The sequence below is a fragment of the Scardinius erythrophthalmus genome (genome assembly GCF_964197995.2).
Source record: "Scardinius erythrophthalmus genome assembly, chromosome: 25".
Classification (NCBI taxonomy): domain Eukaryota; kingdom Metazoa; phylum Chordata; class Actinopteri; order Cypriniformes; family Leuciscidae; genus Scardinius; species Scardinius erythrophthalmus.
Window position 1 is genome coordinate 8,881,849 of NC_138245.1, and position 19,179 is coordinate 8,901,027.

At 36.8% G+C, this 19,179-nt stretch overlaps 1 protein-coding gene and 1 long non-coding RNA gene across 10 annotated transcripts in view; one reads left to right on the forward strand and one right to left on the reverse strand.

The window, feature by feature from the left end:
• adgrl2a (adhesion G protein-coupled receptor L2a) overlaps window positions 1-19,179 on the forward strand; it is a 136,675-nt gene that overhangs the window by 22,951 nt on the left and 94,545 nt on the right. The gene's annotated exons all lie outside the window — the stretch shown is intronic.
• On the reverse strand, window positions 3,376-7,772 carry LOC308686199. Its single transcript, XR_014029533.1, has 3 exons — window positions 7,684-7,772; window positions 6,761-6,805; window positions 3,376-4,875 (listed from the first exon to the last, which is right to left on the reverse strand). It is a non-coding gene; the product is annotated as an uncharacterized lncRNA (long non-coding RNA).

Genomic DNA, 19,179 nt, shown 5'->3' on the forward strand with positions numbered 1-19,179 from the left:
TGTTGTTTTGTATGTAGACAACTCTATGTACAACTTTTTAATTGGTTGGGATGTACACTGTGTACATTGTTTTTGTGGGAACAATAAAATGTATTTGTTACCGTGTATTTGTGTGTTCTGAGTATAAAAACAATATTCTCAGATATTTTACAACATTTATGTATGTACTGTCTGTAGTAAGTGTAACACTGAACAAGAAAATACCTAAGTCATTATGATGGATGGAGAAGAAGTGTTTTCCATTCATCATAGTGTTTTACACTGAACACATCAGTGTTCAACTGGTTCTTATAAATGTCTATTCATATGATGGTTTGTGTGTGTCATTTGAAAACAAAATACCATTTTGAGAAGAAATAACATTGTTTTGAATGTAAAGTTTCATTTTGCAGGAGAATTGAGGGGTTTTGCCCATTGTGTGTGTGTTTTTTGATTTGTGTGTAGAGTTCTGAGAATATGAGGCATGCTTTCAGAAAATGTGTGTAAACAATCAAGAAAAACTGTATCAGAAACTTCAGGGAGGAAAAAAGGTACAGTAGGGGTCAGACTGCTCTCTACTGTAACTTTTGAGTGCTGTACTCTGTGCTGTGACTACACATACTGTACATGTATGGTGGCTGTTGCACTATACTACTTTAATGAAAAGAAATGCATCAAATTGCCTCACATACAGATATATGCTTCCATTTTATAAAAAGGATGCATTATCAGTGCTTCTAATTTTGTAGGACACGATGGATTGGAAGAAGTCTGCCTGCACATTTCATTTCATGCGTCCCAGGGGATTTTACCCCCAATGACTGGTTAGGACCAAAGATGGGATGCTGGAGCAGAATCATCTTTATTGGTGTTATTTGGTGTATTGTTTTGTATTAAGGAATGAAAAAAAAAAAATTTTGTTGTGTTTGAATTTTTGAATTTTTGAATTTTTGTTGTGTTCATCATGTGAAAACGTTTTTGAAGGAGAGAACCACAACCAACATCGCTTGCGTATTACCGCATTAGTTTTTGTAGTATTGGTTTGCATGTAGCCTATCTCACCAGTGTGTATTGTAGAGTGTGTTTGTTTTTGAGATTCTACATGGCTCCTAAAAAAACTACAGTTTGTGTATATAGTGATAGTAATGATCAAAATAAAAAAAAATCGCTAGGATCTCAGGTCATTAAGTATATTTAACTGATATTGTAGTTGTAGGACAACCATCAGGGCCATCTCCAATGTACGCTATTTATAAACTACAATTCCCACAAGAGACGCGCCATAGAACTTCTTACAAAGTGTACAAATCAGCCACCATACTTGTAGTTCTTCTGGTTTCCCGACCAGGGTTATAAAAATGTGTCTTTACTATTATATATATCAAGAAACATACATTATACAGCCAAAACATACATTATGCTGCATTTAGATGATCAGGGTGAAACAAAATCGCCAGGATTTAACATCTGTGGTTTTAGCTGGTATAGGCTGTAGCCTACAGTAGAAATGAATTCGAGTTTGTCGGCGGGAGTTTAGTCCTTCAAAGAGCGACCTTTAATTTTTTATTATTATTATTTAATTATGGCCTCCACGTGTTTGTTTTGCCCCCTGCCCTGATGAATGTAATAAACTGCTGTGTATAAATATGTCAGCATTAGGAGACAAAATGTGCGATATACTGTCCAGATCAAGACCTTCACAATAAATCAATATTTGTCTTTTAACTAGTGACAAAAACTGTTCTATTCTAGAAGCTAAAATCATGGTGATCCATGTATCTTTATAATTAAATCAGTGTGTGTGTGTGTGTGTGTGTGTGAGAGAGAGAGAGAGAGAGAGAGAGAGAGAGAGAGAGAGAGAGAGAGAGAGAGAGAGAGAGAGAGATCACGTGTGTGAGAGAGATCAAAGTGTGACAGATGGAACTGGTACTTCAGCCAACAAGCGGCTCCGCACAGTTCTATGCTTTATCTTTTGAAATATATAAAACCATTTATTTTATTTGGATTAAATATGCATGTTTTTTTCATCAGATTTACCAATTGTTATCATTTGTTTGTGCTGGTCAATTATGAACAATAGATAAAACTGAACTGCAAGCAAAAACTTGGGGCCGAGGGGTCACTGTTTCAAATATTTGAGGGGCTCCTCCCCAAACAAATGTAACCTCACTCCAATTTTTTTATAAAACTTGAAGGCCCTGATTAAATTATATATAGGCTACATTTTCATTTAAAAAGAATCCACTTGTAAAGTTAAACAAATTCCACATATAAATATACTCAATGAAGGTTGTTTCTTTTGTCTCAACCACATCATCATATTGTTTTGAATTTGATGTATGGAAAAGTAAAAACAAAAATTATCATCTTTTGCAAGTGTTATCATAGTGTATTTGTGGTCTTTCACAAAAATATAAGTGAAAATACACCAAATGCTTATGTATTGCTTTATTACTCACAAGAGGCTTAAAGGGTGATCAAACAAATTTATTGACAAGGTGCATGACAAGTAGAAACTATATAGTCTTTGGCAATTGGAACACATCGAAACATCGTTCTTTTAAAGGTGTACTGTAGAGAAATGCATGATATGAAGAGGGATATCCCCTACATGGAGCCGACACTGGTGGTGGTGAAGGGGTGAGTAGCAATGCTGAGATCTGGATGAATGTGGAGCTCTTCTCCTGATGAGCACAGCGGAGGGACCTATGACACGATTGGCTCAAGAGGGTTGAGAAGAAAATACATTTGGTTTAAGACGTAAAACGCCCAGTCAGCTGATGAGTTTGGAGTAGAAGAGAGTGAGAGAGAATGTAAAAGATATAAAGTAATGAGTGAGTATAAAGAAGGTCAGTCTTATTTGTTGAACTTCATATTTAAGCTTCATGTCAAACAAGCCATAAGGCTGTATTTCTTAACAGTGCACAGTGAGGTTAAGTGAACTTTGAAAAGCACAGACAACAGAACATGAAATCAAGTTACGCGTCAACTGTAATAAAATAAAAGTGCAATGTATAATCATGAAATATGAAAACATGCTTTTGAATAACATCTGAAGAAGAAAATTCAGTTGGATTAAGTACATTTCTAGTACAGCCCTCTCGAGATTAAACTCCAGGTCACATTCTTGGAGATTTTCACCTTTTCATTACTACAGAAAGATGAGATACGACTTCAAATGCAAAACAGAAACAATTGAATAAATACGCTGAAACCAAAATGGAGTTCAAAACATACATTTTATTTATTTTCATTATTTCGGAGAGAATCCTTTGGCTGCCAGGACTGGGCCCACTGCTCACCACTAAAAACAGAAGGGAATTTTTAGGGAATAACAGTTTAATTTTCCATCTATGAAGGACCACCACCTTCATGCATGCATTAATGGTGGTGGTCCTTCATAGATGGAAAATGAAACTGTTATAGTTCTGTAATGATGTGTGCTTTACACTTGTTATAATGCTTGTTTAATCTGAAACAGAACGGATTAATAGAAAAAGTATTGTAGCCAACCCCCCTATCTCTAATTCATAAAGCAGAAGAACAGAGAAATACTTACCATACTGGACAGGGCTCCCAGTCAACCAACATTTCTGCTTTGCCCTATCAAGAAAAATAAATAAATAATTCCATTCTTAGCATAAGGCTATTATGTCTGGTTATAGGCACTGAGTTTCATTGATACAATGGGTCATTATTTTCAGTAGACACTCCTTTCTAAACTGTAATTCAAAAAAGACCAAACACATAAAAAGCATCTACCTAACAATTATGGTATGTATACTGTAATATGTATTTGCCAACTCACAAGGAAGTTTCTAAATCCTATATTGCACTCTGCATACTGCCTACACTCTGCAGTTCCTTTATGACTGTCTAACCTTTCTCACTCTTTCTCTTACTACACTCCTGATGGGGAAAGCCTCTAGGCGAGTGTGGTAGGAGCAATCTGTGAACAAAAACACGTTTCAAATACTTATTAGTTAGTTTAGGAACAAAATAAACACAACTATGAAGACTTACAACTATGAATCACTTTGTGATTTTCTAGGCTGATATGGCTAGGAACTATACTCTCATTCCTGCGTAATAATCAAGAAACTTTGCTGCCGTACCATGAGTCCAGCAGACGTAATGATATGACGCAGCGCCTGAAAATAGTCCCCAGCTCGGTAGACTAGGGTCGACCATTTTCAGGCGCTGCTACATATTACTGTATTTTGACTGTACAACTATGGGGGAGTTGTAAAATGAGCCTATTTCCAAAAAAAGTGGAGTATCCCTTTAAGTAGGGAGCAGACTTGCAAGGATGACAACAAGTGATGTTTATCACTAATCAAAACATGTACCATGGAACCAAATCACTAATTTCCAATGTGGTATGCTTGCTTGAATAACCATACTACTGCTAAGCCACAGCTCACAACTGAGAATACTCCACTGCTGCTGCTTCTACTACTACAATGCATTTTGGTCAAATTAGACTAATTAAGCCTGTTGGATTTTATAGGTTGTCAATTGTACTAATCTCACTATTACTATTATGTACTACTATTATTATTATTATTATTATTATTACTATTCTATATCTATTATGAATAATCATGGTTATGTGTGCTACGCTGGACTAGCTGGACTGGTCAAGACATTTACATATTGTTGCCCTGTTGCGGGTCGCTAAGTCGCTTTGGATAAAAGCTTTTGCTAAATGATTAAATAAATAAATAAAATTTTGACTAATTGTCTGTTTTAAGTAGTTAAAAAAAAGCAATGGAACTATAGCAAATAAACCGGGGTAAAAGTTGCAATGTATAGCAAAGTATCAATCATTGCATTTACATGCAATGCACTTACTCTTTTGTGACCTTTTCCTTTCCGGCATATGCCTTGGTCCCCCTGTGAGAAAAAACAAAAAACAAAAAAACACATTTACATTAATTAGACAAAATGCACTTTGTAATGTCTTTTCAACATAAATATGTGTCCCTGACTCCCTGGTGTGTCTAGAGAGTAGAGACCCCTGAAATATGGAAAAAGACCATCCTCTATTTCAGTTAATGTGTCTGCAAACACGCTGTTTATATTTGGCTCCACATTTTACATGACATGCAGGCTGAGGCTCATTAGAATAGTAATCATAGTAGGCTTATAGAATACTCCATCTAAAACGACTCGTTTCAGACAGGGTCTGCATAAAGGACCAGTTCAAGATAAATAAGGATTTTTTTTTAAGGATAATGCAAAGCTACTCTAGTGGACTATCAGAACAAAAATATAGAACTGGAAATTAGCATAATAGGTCCCCTTTAAATTCTATTTGCGTAATTCATTTATTTACTTAAAGGGTTAGTTCACCCAAATATGAAAATTCTGTCAGTAATTACTCACCCTCATGTTGTTCTTCCAACCCCGTAAGACCTTCGTTCATCTTCGGATCACAAATTAAGATATTTTTGATTAAATCTGAGAGCTGGATCACATTTCCATAGGCTACTAAGGGATTGAAACTTGCTGGCCCAGAAAATGTATTAAAGAGATTGTTAATATAGTCCAAGTGACTCCAGTTGCTCAATCTTAAAGGAGTCATAACCTGTAATTTTCACTTTTCCACGAGAATCAATGTATGTTATGATTGCCTAACGATTATACACTGGCCGGGAAGCCGATATTTAAAAGTGAAGCGTTTGTTTACCCCAGGATTCATCAACCAGCAAGCGTGCACGCGCACTCAAATACGAGATTTTAATTTCAGCCCCGACTTGACGTCATGACGGGGCAGGATATACCATATATGGACACCGCAGACCTATGCCGCGGGAAGCCTGCCCTGCCCCTTACCCCCTCATATTCAATTCAGTCGCGAAAGATGCAGAAACGTAGTGCACACGTGAGTTGCTCTGTTGTTGACTGCCAGAATCAACATGTAAATGTGTTTTCTCTACCAAGAACGGACCTAGCTATCAGGGACCAGTGGATTAAATTCATTTTTAATGACGCGGTTCCTACAACCCTTCCCACTGGCTTAACGTTTGGTGTCTGTGCTAACTAAACATTTTACGCCGGAATCCTTCACAAATTTGGGGCAATATCAGGCGAAGTTGGCATCGAAGCTCGGGAAAAAGGGGCCATTTTCAACAATCAGAGACTTGCCTGCAATTGAAACGGTAAAGGCCCGTTCACACCAAGCACGATAACTATAAAGATAACGATAAAGATAACTATATATGTGTCCACACCAGCGACCGATAACGGACTTTTTATTCTAAGCACGCGCGCGCCCGGATGATCCAGATCCATTTTAAATGCGCGAGACCTTTAAATTAGAATGGATTCTGATTGGCTGTCAGTGTTTTATCGTTCGACAGCTGGAAAAAAATCGTTCTGAAAGTGATCCCTATGATATCGTTCCTCATATCTTTATCGTTATAGTTGTGGTGTGAACTCTGTTATTCTTTAATATGGAGAACGATTTTTAGAATTATATCTTTATCGTTATCTTTATAGTTATCATCCTTGGTGTGAACGGGCCTTAAGACTGTGTTTTTATTGCTCTACTGTGTGTAACAAACAGCAGCTAACTGCTAATGTGGCTATTGTATGCTAGCGGGAGTATTAGCTTCGAGGTAAACATGAATGTTGGAACAACATGAGGGAGAGTAATTACTGACAGAATTTTCATTTTTGGGTGAACTAACCCTTTAAGAGAATCTGCTTGACTAATGAGCTATGGTAACAGTTATCAGAACCACCAATAATTACCCAACAAACATTATTTACATACCTGACTTTTTCTTTTTGCGACTTGCAACTGTGCCCCTGGCTGACCCTGTGAAGACAGCAATGGGTTTGGAGAAAGAAAATTACTCATATACCAAATAAATCTTTAACTTATTATTTAAAATACTGAAAGACCACAACGTCGCACAAGTGTGGCAGTACATGTATTAATAGGTGTAAAGTACATGTAGTCTTATTGCGATTGAATTAAGGTTGCTCCATTTACTCCACGTGTTTCACTTTCTCGCTTATGTCCATCCTGTTTGTGATAATCCTAATTTGTTTCAACAAGAGCTGATCCTTCGCTGACTTGATCAAGGAACGCAAGGGGTGGGAAAATGGTGGTGTGGTTGTGAGCATGAAATGTGCTCATCAAATTTCATAGCAATCTGATAAATTGAGATATGTTGCCTTCAAGTTTAGTGTGCATGGGACACTGACATTCCCAATTATTTTGAATATTCAAATTATCCTAATATCTTTAATCTTTAATTTTGGCCAAGTAATTTCAGCATTCGATTAGTAGCATTTTTTTTTACTTTTAGATTTATAATAGACTCACAAAATTCCTTCCAAAAGCCCTAGTACAGAATCGGATAGACCATCTAATTATGTAATATCAGATCAACTTTTCTAGCAGATTATCCATGGAAAATGAGAACCTTGTGAGTTTTAATTTATCAACCAGCAAAAAAGTTATAGCATGGTGTGTTTGAGTTCATTTCCCCTACTTGACATCATGCATCCTGCATTGTGACTATTTCACATGCACACATTGCAATGTCGATGCTGAAAAGAGCCCTAACCTGCATCAAGCTCTATGGGGGAAATAAACTGGAAGTCAAGTAAATTCAAGGTAACCCATTGGTCAAACACTTTAGGCCTTTACAAATATAAACTGTAACTCTTTAAATTTGTTCTAATTACCTTGCCCCTCCATTGGGCTCGTCTGCTCCACCTGCCCCTCCACAGGGCTCGTCTGCTCCACCTGCCCCTCCACAGGGCTCGTCTGCTCCACGGGGCTCGCCTGCTCCACCTGCCCCTCCACAGGGCTCGTCTGCTCCACCTGCCCCTCCACAGGGCTCGTCTGCTCCACCTGCCCCTCCACGGGGCTCGTCTGCTCCACCTGCCCCTCCACGGGGCTCGCCTGCTCCACCTGCCCCTCCACGGGGCTCGCCTGCTCCACCTGCCCCTCCACGGGGCTCGCCTGCTCCACCTGCCCCTCCACGGGGCTCGCCTGCTCCACCTGCCCCTCCACGGGGCTCGCCTGCTCCACCTGCCCCTCCACGGGGCTCGCCTGCTCCACCTGCCCCTCCACGGGGCTCGCCTGCTCCACCTGCCCCTCCACGGGGCTCGCCTGATCCACCTGCCCCTCCACGGGGCTCGCCTGCTCACCTTCTTCCGGTTGCTTGTTCTCCAATGGGTCACAGGGTGTGAGATGCAGCGTAATCAGCTGATCATCATTGCCACTGGAATCCTGGGTCCAACCTGTGCAAGTTAAACAAGTGTTGTGTTTTGCTTATTTAAAACATAGAGGTTAACCATAAGCTTGATCTGTACCTGTTTTAAGTTTTAATCTGTTTGAATCATATAGGCCTAGTCCAAATTTTGCCCAACCAGATTTGAAGGCACTTTTGATTGCAGGAGAACTATTGAGTGTCAACTGGATGTATTAGATATCTGCAATATATTTGATTGATTTCCAATGACTATAACCAATACAATATATCTTTAAGTCGGGAAAATAAAACCCAAACTGCTCATAATATCTATTCAAAAAATGACAAGTATAATGTTTGTTTACAGTCTGGGTTATGCCTCAAAGTTAGTAGCAGTGTAAGTTTTTGGTGTATCCAGCCAACATTTGATTGTTTTCTTTTTCTTTGTGTTATTTCTGGTAATGCTCTACATTTTAGCGCCGTCCTTGATATTGTTTTATTGAATATATATATATATATATATATATATATATATATATATATATATATATATATATATATATATATATATATATATATATATATATATATATATATATATATATATATATATATATATATATTATCATTTAATTCATTGACCCAGTAACCAAAACGTGTCTTTGCGAATTTCATGTGTTCAATTAGTATGTCCAGATTTTTGTGATTTACAAAAAATTAAGCTCAATGTTAAATCTCCTTTAAGATAATAAAATCTTTTGCGCTCTCAACACAAATTGTGAACTGTGACTTTAAGATACAGTGCATGCATCTCACCTTCACAAAGGTATTCATAAAATGAACCTATCTTCTGAAGGTAGTCCTGGGCATAGGCGGAGAGGGTGCAGCGAGGGGTTAATATTTCACACTTCATTTCTTTTTTTTTGTTCTCCTTTCCAAGAAGCAGAACTGGCTTGTATCCAATGGCATGGAGTTTCTCAAGCTGCAATGACAACATTGTGTATTTTTGCTGTTTAATGAAATAGAAAAACAACATAAAAAATAACTAGGAATATTAATTATTAAGAAAATATAACATTATTAATGACAGCATCCAGGTTACTGCCATTCAGGATTTTTAACCTAATAGTGAGTTTTGCTTTTGTAAAACCAAGTATGTGCAAACAGGAAGGCTCATACAGTAGAAGCAAAAAAAACAAATATATATAGAAAATAAGGTTAAAATATAACTTTTTGTAATATTAGGAGCTTGGGTTTTGCACCTACGTTGATAAGATTATGTAGCCATTGTGCAACTGGACAATGACAATCTAAAGATTTATTTTAAAAAGGCAGAACCTTAGTGATAACATGACCAAATGGGTGAATGCTGCACATATTTACAGTTGACACGTGCACATTGTTGTTTTGAGTAGTACAGTATGAATGCAGTTCATTTGTTATTTCTCATCCACTCGATAAGAAAGTTTGATTATTATATTGCAATTCTGTCACAATACATGCCTGTATTTGTTATGAACTCAAGAATTCCTGAGTATCAATTATATTTGCTGTGTGTTCAAATTTTGCTCTGGTAGATCATTAAGGTCTGTGATGTGTTATGGTGAAGATGTGTTTACTTTAGGGTATTAGCCTACCACTAAAATAAAAACTAAAAATCACAATTACATCTACCTTCAAATTTGATAGTTAAATTGTACTTTTAAATTAGTTCTGATGACACAGGGAGGACAAAGTATCATTAGAAAAAAATAATTTAACTTTATCTATATTGGCAAAAAATACTGTCTTTCTGACCTTGCGCTGGCATGCTCACTTAATAACAAATGGTACCACTGAATGTACTTCCTAGATGATCTGGAAAGTTTAATGTCATGTATGAAATTGTACGTACCAGGATATTGGCTTCATCCTTGATGGATGCAATGTTGTGGTTTTTCTTACGACCAACCACCCATTCATCTCGCTTCTCATCAAACCTCTGAAGCTTCTTCTTGAGGCGCTGCTTCTGAGGTTGCTCCTTTTTACAGTGTGAACAGACCTTTTGTGCACAAAATAAAATGCCCTGACAAAAAGGGCAGTTCTTTTTTGTAGACCCCCCCGGCATTATAACAGTCAGATACAGACAGACAGACAGACAGACAAAGATGGATAAGAGACAAGTAGACAAAGACAGACAGAGAGAAAAGAACGAGCAATAGATAAAGACTGTGAGATAGATGGAGAGAGAAATATAGATATTGAGAACAGAGAGAATGTGAGATATAGAAAATAAAGAAGAGATTGAGGTTGGCTCTTAAAAGTGCCTTTGGGTTTTGAAATCAGGTGTGGCTATAGGTTCGGACAGGTGATGTGTTTGACAGGATCTGCATGGAGAACAACAGAAAATGTTGATTATGTAGTGTTTATGTACCCTATTAATGACCCTAATAGTGAGTGATTCCCATTTTCTTATAAATACTTAAAATAAATAAATACAGATTCACGTTGCTCCTATTTCCTGTGCGCGTAATTTTTTTTTAAAGGCGCGCGCGCGTAACATGTGCCTGGGGTTCGACATCCCAGATTAAAAGGCAGCGTTATGTGCAGTATAAGTTTAGACCAAGTGATAATATTGTTATTACTGACACATTACAGTGACACTGTGGGTGAACCACGATGATCGAGAGAAAATTACATATTTTAGATAACTAACGTTAGAGTTAGCATGTTGAAGTTGGCTATCCATTTAGCAAGCCTAATTTCACAGGATTTTTTTCTGATAATGAGCAAACCTTGGACGGGCTTTAATTCGTTGCCCTAACGTGTAAATCATGTGAATCTAATATGGCAAATGCATCAATTATTTATAGCAAAACGTGATCGTTACGTACGAATGAGCCTAGCAACTTACCTGGAAAGTGGTTTGAGCGCAATGAGAAATCACTGAAGAAATCACCCAATTACAGGGCGGGCTGGCTCCGTCTCCATAGCAACGGAAGCTGATGATCATGGGTAATACTGGAAACAAATAAAACTGATGGCCATAACACATAGTATTGTTGAATTATCAAGCACACTTTCGCGTGTGTGTTGAAAAAAGATGAGGATATCATTAAAAGAGAATCGGTGGCGGGTCCTCAGTTTTATCTGTCGTCATCACCATAGTAACGGTCGATAAGGCTCGTGGGAAATGTAGTTACTGTTAGATTTGACACGCCAAACCGATGGAAAACCGGTATTTTTCAGCAAAGAAACAGGAATATTTAGAAGCAATAGCCGTAACTCAACTTTGCACTCGCATTCAGGAATAATATACATATTTTTTTAATGTAAGGAAGCACTGACGATGGTTTACAATGTTGAGTAGCCTACCGATTATAATTTAAAAAGCAATAAAACAAGGATTAAAATCTCCTGATTAAATGATGGGCAAAGTAGCCCCTAAAGTTTTCTAAATGAATCACAAAAAAAAATAAAAATAACAATACTGTGTTTCGAAAGAAAAACGTGGTGCAGGCACGAAAAAGACGTCCCATTGAAATACATTAGATTGAAAGTCGTGCTGAGTGACACGAAAAAAGGAAGGAAATTCGTGCCCATGGACACGAATCAATTTGTGTTGAGTAGCCTATACCGAATATAAAGTAATAAAAACGAGGATTGAAATCACCTGATTAAATGTTGAGTAATGTAGCCCTTAAAGTCTGCAAAATTAATAACAATTGAGAAAAAACAATAGCCTACCGTGCTCTCGAAAAAAAACGTGGTGCAGGCACGAAAAATACGTCCCATTGAAATACATTAGATTGAAAGTCGTGCTGAGTGACACGAAAAAAAGAAGGAAATTCGTGCCTATGAACACGAATCAATAGATTCATGTTGAGTAGCCTATACCGAATATAAAGCAATAAAAACGAGGATTAAAATCACCTGATTAAATGTTGTGTAATGTAGCCCTTAAAGTCTGCAAAATTAATAACAATTGAGAAAAAACAATACGGTGCTCTCGAAAAAAAAACGTGGTGCAGGCACGAAAAATACGTCCCATTGAAATACATTGGATTGAAAGTCGTGCTGAATGACACGAAAAAAAGAAGAAAATTTGAGCCCATGGACACTAATAAATAGATTCATGTTGAGTAGCCTATACCGAATATAAAGCAATAAAAACAAGGATTAAAATCTCCTGATTAAATGTTGTGTAATGTAGCCCTTAAAGTTGGCAAAATGAATACCAATTGAGAAAAAACAACTCTCGAAAGAAAAACGTGGTGCAAGCACGAAAAATACGCCCCATTGAAATACATTAGATTGAAAGTCGTGCTGAGTGACACGAAAAAAATGAAATTCGTGCCTTTGGACACGAATAAATTCGTGTTGAGTAGCCTACCGAATAGGCTACAATACAACGAGGATTAAAATCTCCTGATTAAATGTTGAGCAATGTAGCCCTTAAATTTTGCAAAAGGAATAGCCAAACATTTGAGAAAAAAAATAGTGTGTTCTCGAAAGAAAGACGTGCAAGCACGAAAAATACGTCCCATTGAAATACATTGAATGTCGTGCTGAGTGACACGAAAAAAATAAGGATATTTGTGCCCTTGGACACGAATAAATAGATTAATGTTGAGTAGCCTACCGAATATAAAGCAATAAAAACGAGGATTAAAATCTATTGATTAAATATTGAGTAATGTAGCTCTTAAAGTTTGCAAAATGAATAACAATTGAGAAAAAAAACAATACTGTGCTCTCGAAAGAAAAACGTGGTGCAGGCACGAAAAATACGTCCCATTGAAATACATTAGATTGAAAGTCGTGCTGAGTGACACGAAAAAATGGGGAAAATCGTGTCCACGAACACGAATCAATAGATTAAATTTCGTGACTATGTCACGAACTGCCGTGAGACTGGGTTGGACTATGACTCTTTTCCAAAACCTACTGCCCTGCCTTGCTATCTACTGCCTACATAGGCAGCTGTCTTCTTAGGCAGCATCCTAACAGAATGGAACCTCATAAGACCATTTTGGAATGCTCTACACAGGCAGCAGTTCTGTGTTTTTTTCAAAGAGCTCACAACAAAGCATTCCTATGATGCCTACGTAGACAGCTCACTAGGTTTCGGAACACATCTTATTCATTATTAGATAAGCACAAAAGTTTGAGGTCAGCAATGTTAATACTTTTATTCAGCAAGGACGCATTAAATGGATCAAAAGTGACAGAAAATACATTTATGATGTTATAAACCGATTTATATTTCATTTAATGATGTCTTTTGAATGTTCTATTCATCAAACAACCCTGAAAAAATGTATTATGCTTTCTACAAACTGTTTTCAACATTGATTATAACAAGAAATGTTTCTTGAACATTAAATCAGCCCATTAGAATGATGTGGCACTGAAGACTGGAGTAATGATTGCTGCAAACTCAAACTTAAATTTTAAATTGTGTTCTTATTTTACAATATTACTGTTTTTACGTTATTTTTGATCAAATAAATGCAGCCTTGTTGAGCATAAAAGACATCTTTCAAAAACATAACAAAAACCTCTCAGACACCAAACTTTCTAATTGTATATAAGTATAACATAGCAAATATTGAAGTGAATTGAAAAATATAGCAATAAATGTTGTTTGAGAATATAGGGAGTTGAACAGTTTTTTTTTATTAATAAATTAATATTTTTATATAAGTATAAAATAGCATATATTTAAATGTATTGACAAATATTACAATATATGTTGTTTGAGAGTATAGGGAGTTAAACATTTTTTTTAATTAATAAATGATGTTTTTGTTTTTGTATATAAGTATAAAATAAAATATATTTAAGTGTATTAAAAAAAATATTATAATATATGTTGTTTGAGAGTATGGGAGTTAAACATGATTTTTTTAATTAATAAATTATATAATTTGCAGCTAATTGTAGTAGTCTCATAGATAATAACTTGAAAATAAATATTTACTATGAAGAAAATGAAGTTTTTTTTTTTTTCTCTCTCTCTATTAACATCAGTTGTCATCTTTCACTGAAGGGCTATAGCAAAGATATATGCACTATACGCTAGATGGGTGCAAAGACACGGAGCAACACTAAGTCTGCGTGAATGATGGATAAATAATTTAATGGCGTCATTTGCATACTGTATGTTCAGCTCTTATTAAAATCTAAACATACGGCTTTGATCAGAGGGAAGCGCTACTTGTTATTTTTGACCTCTTTGTGAAGCAACCTTCCTGAATTGATCCCTGCTTTCATACAGTTGCGCTGTCACCCCCAAGTGTGCTCATGATATCCTCCTCTGGACTCAGATTGTGGAAAATTACACTGAATGGCAGAGACCTCCACAACATACCAGAGCTGAAAGAACATGAATAAAGAGGCTAGAGAGATAAAACAACAGATAGAGAGAGGCAGAAAAGGAATTTTCTGTATCTGCAGCCCTTCCGCGGGTGGCAGAAGACAGCTGAAATGCTGGTAATCTATTTATATCAGGAAGATTCCTCAGGACACTAAAGGCTTTGATTTCTGGACAGGTTCGCAGTCCATTGTAGGGAGGTTGTTTCCCTGGACGCAGGTCACTTATATGACATGTCTCCCAAAAGAAAAGCATTCTGGCTCCACAAAAGCCATTTGAGAATTGCATGAAATGCTGCAGGAAAAGTTAGATGACATGAAACCCATCAATGTCACATCCTAGCGCCAGTATGCTATCGAATGCTTTTCCGATGCACCCCGGCTAATTTCTGAGGAATATCATTGTTCAGACTGCATCATTGTCCAAAAAATGAAGTGTAACTGTGAGGGAACTTTATAATCAAAACATTATTTGACTGAAATGAGCTTAGAAGCAGCCCTGTATTCCTGCTGGTGTTGAATGTCCAACATTATGTATTGTCAGATGTTTATGCACTCTATTTAAGAAATAAAAATCCCTTTGAAATACATGAGATAGATAACAGCATCCATGTGACAGTGAATTTGTCACAGTTGAATTGTAAATAAACAAAATGAGGATGAGAAACCATTTCACAACAGTTTCGAAACCTTTGCCGAAAACATTTCACAACTGGTATAAAATTCAAGCTTCAGGCCCTCCAGCAAACTGCTGTTCCCAATCCCATCATGCATTTATTACACTATAAACAGGAAGAAAATTGCAAGGAAACATGGTGTCATATTATTTCACACATTCTCTGCATGACTGTTGCCATCACAGCATTACGCGTGGGCTTGAAGGACTGACGGAGCACAAGACGACGATGATACCGTTCATTCAGGCTAATATAGCATACAAACTCTTCAGTCACTCCAAGCTGTGTCTGTTTGACTGTGTTTATGTGTCGATTTAACCTGTGTGAAAACAGAACCACCATATCTGGTGGTTACATTCTCTGATCTGCTAACTAGCTTCTAAATAAAGCCAGTTTTGCTACCGATAACAAACAGCCCTAAAGCCACTTCACAAGCCTGCAAGAATAGCTATTACCAAGTGTCTGGGTTCCAAAATAAGATATTTCAGCAACAAAACTTTGGGAAAGTACAGAACAGACAATGAAATGGGATTTCTAAACCACTGACATGGACAATAAAGAAGATGTATTGATTTAGTAACAGTAGGAACTAGGTGCTAATCTGTGAAATATTCTAAATTCACCATAATTATTGTTTTTATTATTATTATTTAGATGTGTAATAATAATTACTATAAGTATTTATTATTAATCAGTGCTGTCAAATCGTATATTATATAAATGTCTCTGTGTGTATACATATATATATATATATATATATATATATATATATATATATATATATATATATATATATATACACACACAAAATTTTATCGTGAGTGGTTGCGCGCAATTGATTTTAGCTACATTTAAACAAATGCATTAAGTTGAACTTAATCAATTTTAGTTCAACTTTATGCATTTGTTTAAATGTAGCTAAAATCAATTGTGTGCAACCACTTACGATAAAAAAAGATTAAATTCAACGAATCAGTTTTTTTGTGTGTCTATATGAAATGTGTGTAAATATATATAAATATATATATATAAATTTATAAATAAATATATATATATAGAATATATATTTTCATAACCATTAAAATGCTAAAATGAATGTGAGGGTTGTCATGATTTAATTATTACTAGTATTATTTTTGGAATAATATAATGTACAAGTGATGTATTTCATTGTCCTAAGTATGTGTTTACAGTTGCCAAACTACATAACAAAATTCTCAACTATCAGTTTTATAATCCATTAATAACTGTAAAACTTGTCATGTAAATTGGCCTTTTCGATGTTTCGACTGAAATATCTAGAAATGACGATTAGCCCTTCAACTTCCTGTAAAAGTTTAGAAAGTGTAGGGGGTCAAATGAGTTCAGTCTCAATCTAGTGTAGGGACATCTGCGTCTCAGTTCCTCTGCTCACAGTGTTAGTTAACACATGTAAATGAGGCTAACGATCCAGACACAATCTCTCATGGCTTTCTTCTTCTGAGCCTCAAGCCTAACAGCTCAGAATGAGATATCACCACAGAATCACCACACAAATAAACCAGAGCCATGTAAGAGACTGAGTTCGAGGCTCCTTCCGTCCACACAATTTCTCCCATTCACTAGATTTAAAGGTCCCCTATTATGCCAAGATGTAAAATAAGTCTCTGATGACCCCAGAGTGTGTATGTGAAGTTTTAGCTCAAAATACCCAACAGATCATTTTTTACAGCATGTTTAAATTGTCATTTTTTGGGGCTCAGAAAAACGCGCTGTTTTAGTGTGTGCCCTTTAAATGCAAATAAGCTGGTGCAGCACGGCACAGGGGGCGGAGCTTCATGAGCTCGCGCTCAGTCTCTCAGGACAATTTCATCTCACGGAATGATGATAATAATATCAGAAACTCTCAGTAACGGCGTTCATTTCGACCCGGTGTCGGACAATAATGCCTACAGAGTCAGAGTGCTGTATAGAGATGGAACAGGTATAGATTAGTAGTTTAATTAAGGTTATAACATATTTGTCATCTGCTTGTATGTATCCACTATTAATAGCCTACAAGTCTGCTGTTTCGGACCAGGTCCGAATGATGATCAAACATATACTGATGAGTTTAATAAAGTTTATTGTACATAACACAAAAGATGAGAAAATCACCGTAAGAGCTGAGTACACACAGTAAGTTATAAGAAGTGCGCAAGTAGGCCTACATAAACGAATTTCTGTAGAGATGAAGGAGCATTTTCTTTAAAAACAAAATAATTCCACCTCGTCTTCAGCGGCTGCCTCAGATTTCGGGGAGTAAATAGAGAGAGAGCTATGTGGATTAATACATCCAGCCACACAACACTTACAACGCTTTGGAGACATTCTCGTCAGTGCAGCAGCTGTGAACTCGATCAGGACGGGTCTATGTTGAAACGGCAGTGTCTGTCAACACTCGTGGGCGGGGCCTGTGCTTAGTGACATCACTAAAACAGCATTCTGAAAACAGGTCGTTGGGATACACTGCTGATGATTTATGGGGATTAATACAAAAGGAGTGAGTGGATTTTTATCACTATTGGGTGGTTGTGTACACACACTGCCAACACACATTTATGTCCAAACAGCATGCAAAAGTGAATTTTGCATAATGTGGGACCTTTAAAATGACATCATTTTACTTTCATAATCATCAAGCAGTTACAGAAATTTTGAAACCATAAAGCTGTGCATATGACACTTGAAAGTGTCTCATTTTTAACATATGGGCCAGGCAATTATATTTGCAAGTCCAATATCTTCATCCTTCCAATAGAAAAAAAATATATATTATTAGAGGTCTGAGAGGAAGATTGAAGTAATATAGAGTTCATTATGATCAAAACTGTGATAAAAATGAGATACCAGGGAGAGCATCTTAATAAGATGGTGATTTTGAAAGCAAAACCTGCAGGACCACAAGTTTGTCCTGTTTAACCACAGAAATGGCAGAGAGTCGACTCTCTGTGACTCTTTGCCAAGCATCCGACTGTTCCACTGAGCTTGTGGGAGGTGGGGACGTAAAATAAAAGTCACTTCTTTCCTAAACTGTTTTGCTTTCTCACTCTTCAACCAAATACACACAGCAACTCGACACAAAAGACGCACAAATCGGCCGGCGGAAGGCTCTGCAACAGTAAAAATTAGCATTTGTTTTTTCACAAGCAAAAACAGCGTTAATAACATACATTTTTCACGTGCAAAAACAGGTGCAAATTTGAAATCAAAAGTGAATGGCCTTGGCGTTTTCATGACGCCTTTGAAAAAGGTCAACATCGTAGCATCAGGTTTAGCATGAGGCTTTAACTGGTGGTTGCGTTGTCAGGAGAGATTTAGACCTGACACTTGATTTCTCTCCGGGAACAAACTCCGCCCTCCTTATCTGTCTGCCGATTTTATAACGATTTACTGTCGAGCTTGTTCTCACCCTCACACCAGTATGCTTGCTTTTATCTGGAAAAGTCACACACACACACAAAAAAGTGTTTTTGAAGATTTAAGTGAGGCTTTTGCTAAGAATGTATATGTCCAAGAAAACCCATCTCCAGTTTTAGCTTGTTAACTTTAATCAAAGTAAGTGGTCATTAATTTAATGAGTTTGTGGTTTGTGGAGGAATCCTGAATCATCTCTGTTAGCGTGTGAACCACCAGAGCTCGAATCATCTCCAAATAATTTCCTCTCATAAGAAATCAATCAATCAACCTGCCCAAATCAATCATCGGTAGATTTCTGCACCACCCCACTTTTAATGTCACCCATTCAAGACGTTCTTTTAATGCCCCTCACTTTATGTTTTGTGTTCACTTCTGCCATCTTAAAAATTAATCATCCTGTTGAATAATGGCTCACGATGGAGCTGAATAATTGATGATCTAGTGCTTAATAGAGGGACAGAGGAGGCGTTACGCTCACACAACTGCTGTTGTCTGGGAGAGACAGGCAAGTTGGA